This window comes from Adiantum capillus-veneris, chromosome 2, assembly GCF_014529385.1.
Source record: "Adiantum capillus-veneris isolate H3 chromosome 2, ASM1452938v2, whole genome shotgun sequence".
NCBI classification, from domain to species: Eukaryota; Viridiplantae; Streptophyta; class Polypodiopsida; order Polypodiales; family Pteridaceae; genus Adiantum; species Adiantum capillus-veneris.
Genome location: NC_140932.1, coordinates 23804055 through 23807335, shown reverse-complemented (window position 1 = coordinate 23807335; position 3281 = coordinate 23804055). Strand labels below are relative to the sequence as shown.

The 3281-nt window shown below is 39.8% G+C and overlaps 1 pseudogene; it reads right to left on the bottom strand.

Annotated features, from left to right (window-relative positions):
* Positions 1-398: 398 nt before the first annotated feature.
* LOC147462514 (uncharacterized) lies at positions 399-2788 on the bottom strand (annotated as a pseudogene).
* Between the last annotated feature and the right edge of the window lie 493 nt (positions 2789-3281).

Sequence of the window (3281 nt, the reverse complement as noted above, 5' to 3'; positions counted from 1 at the left end):
TGAACATCCAACGACTAGTGGTGATGATGTCGGCTCAGAAGGTCGTGTAGATTAACAGTCGGGAGCAGTGCCTAAAATTGATAGGTACCCCCCAACTTTTTTTGGACGAGAAATTTCTTGGCAATGCCTTTCATGTGACAGGCTTTAAGCAAAAACATTCTAGTCATTTGACAGACAAATTTTAGCAAAGACAAGAAACAAAAAAATATTGACGATAAGATCCCATTCAAATCCATTATCCATTTGAGCAATGTTGTGCACAATACAAAAGTGTAGCATTACCATTCAAACTTCCAAAAACGCAAAGGTTCGAAACGGGCTAGTCCGTAGATAGATGGTAGTGTCAAAACAAGAAATGCTGAATTGCAATAAATCCCAAAATCTATGCAATTTTTCAATTATGCTAATGGCATGGCTCTCCTCTTCTTTGCATTCACCCAAATCTCAAAAACATCATTCCAGTCAATCAGTGAGCTTCCACGCGCATCAATAGACAATAGGATCAAAGCATCCAAAGTATCCAATCCTAAGGCAGATCTTGAAGCATTTTTTATGAAATTTTGACGCGAGAAGCCACGTTCACATGCAGCAGTGCTTGCTGGAATGACTAGAATTACTTGCCATAACCTCATTAGTGTAGGAAATAAGTCCCACCAAGTCTTATTTGCACTACAAACCTCCCATGCATCATGCATACTCTTGTTTCCCGCAACTCGATATAGCATTCCAACAAAATCTTCTCTCTCACTCATACATCTCCGGATGTCAACAATACTACTATCCACATTAAGCCGATTAAGTAATCTTTCCAACCATTCTTGTGTTCTCTTCTCTCTATCAATCTCATTTGATGGATAGGATGATGGACTAAATATTTTGAATGCATTAAACACTGGGAGATCCTCAAATCGTCGATTCAGAGCATCCAAAATATTTTTCACATATAACTTTGCCATAAAAATACATTCTTCAAGAGATCCAGTCTCTTTTGCACTTTCTTTGGGCGATGCATTCAAGTCCAAGTTCTCTCCATCTTCATTCTCAACATCTTGGTTCTTAACATCTTCTTCGTCACACTCACCTGTTTCTGTTGCCTTTTTTCCATTCTTATCTTTGGAAATAGGCTTAAACTTCAATACATGGCTATGAGACTTCCCACTTGCATCTGCATAAACCAATTTGCCCTCTTTTGCCATTGCTAAAAAAGTTGACAAATAATTTGATCCAACACCGAAGTTATTAGCATCATTAGTAAGATATCTTCTAGTGAGCTTTTCAAATGTCAAATCAATCAAAGCACCAACAGTGGTCACATCCATCTCTTGCCTTTGGAACTCTACATTAAGCTTGTTAAGCTCTACAAGCACATTGGCAGAAAGATGAATCATAAATTGTACTTGAAAGATAGTAGCATACCCATACCACTTCTTTTCACGAAGTTTCCATTGTGCAAGAACATCAGGCATGATTTTGACAAGTCTTTCCATGACTTTGCCTCTTGAAAGCCATCGCACTGAGTGAATTTGTAACGCTTTCACATCCTGAATATCATACTCACTCATGATCTTCCACAATTCTTCATGTCTCTTCCCAGACTTTCCCAACCATGAATACACTTTATTTGCAACTTTGTCAACAAAGGCGTATACATGAGGATGAGACACAAACCCATCCTTTGCTGCCAAAGCGTGTCTGTGTGCAATGCAGTGTACACCCATGATACGAGGCATATCTTCTTGAAAGCGCGCAATGAGACCCGTCTTATGACCAGTCATCACCGATGCAGCATCGGTTGCAATAGCAATGAGCTTGTTTACATCTAATTCATTATCTTTTAAAAATTGAATCATTGCATCATAGAAACCCTTTGCATTTGCATTCTCCATGGGAAGCAATTCAACATAGAAACATCTAGCACGTCCCTTCCCTTGTTACCCACATATGTCACATAGACAATCAAGTGCTTTTCCATAGTACGATCCGTACTCTCATCAATGAGCACAGAGTAAAACGGACTTGCACACATCTCTGCCAGAATTTCCTTCTTCACATGATCCTTTATGGAAAGCATCATCTCTCTGCCAGACACTGGATTCACATACGAGCCATACTCTTCAGAAGCAGGCATATTCGGCGTATGCATCTCACGAAGAAATTTGCAATGACTGGGATATTTATGCAATGGAATATCCTCACATGCACAAAAGTAAACCAACTTCATACATGTCACAATACGCATTTTCTCCAAATGAACCATTGAGTCCATACCATCATCAAGAGGACCTCTACCCGTATCCTCCATACGTTTCTTGGCATTTAATAAACGCACCGAATCAGTATGATCCTTGGTGAGAGAATGGTCATGCAATGCTGAGATCATAAATGCACTTGAACCTTCGCAAGTATACACATTGATCTTCTTACATTCCTCACAAAAAGTGCATTTAATAATCTCCTCATTCAACATGTTCTTACATAAGTAAGCCCAAGGATGGAGAAGATTCCATTGTTGCCGCCACCTTCTCTTAGTTATCTTAACACCCTCGGACATAGCTACATCAACACCATTTGCCTTACTACCAAGACCTTGCTTTGCGATACCACTCATATTGTCCACAGATGGATCTATATTTGATACATTTGATGCATTTTCCACATTTATCAATGCATTGCCGCCTTGGACACTACTTGTAGGTTTGATAAAAAACGCATCTAGCTTAGGCTGAGACTTTCTCTTCTTCTTTGCAGAAGAAAGAGAAGATGATCCTACTCTCTTGCTAGGCTCCATTCCAATTTCTCTAACTCTAGCGATACGAATAACTCACCTAATCTGCAAAATTAACCATACATAGCAAACTACAAGTCACATACTGTTTCTGATTCAAAAGCATAGTGCAAGCAAAAGCCTTGAACATTGCATAACGAATAATGATTAAAAAACATTGAGCAAAAGCTTCCTTCGTTCGAGCACTTACAACTTGGGTATGCGGTGGGTTGATGAAGAGTGTTTTCAAGATTGCTCTTAAGCTCTAAAGACTGCAAATACCCTCTCCTAGGTTCAGCGAATCAACTCGTAGCAGGACCCAGGTTCAACTCTGTAGCATTTCAAATACTAGACAAAATGAATCAACAGTGCACTGTGCATTCTCTTTAGACTCCACAAGAACCAAGCCTCAAGGCTCTCACATACCTTCTTGCTGACTCTGGCCGCAATGTGGAAATAAGCCTGCTCATCCAGCTCTACTCAGAGTCAGCACGCATCCTTGTTCCCAAGCAGACTA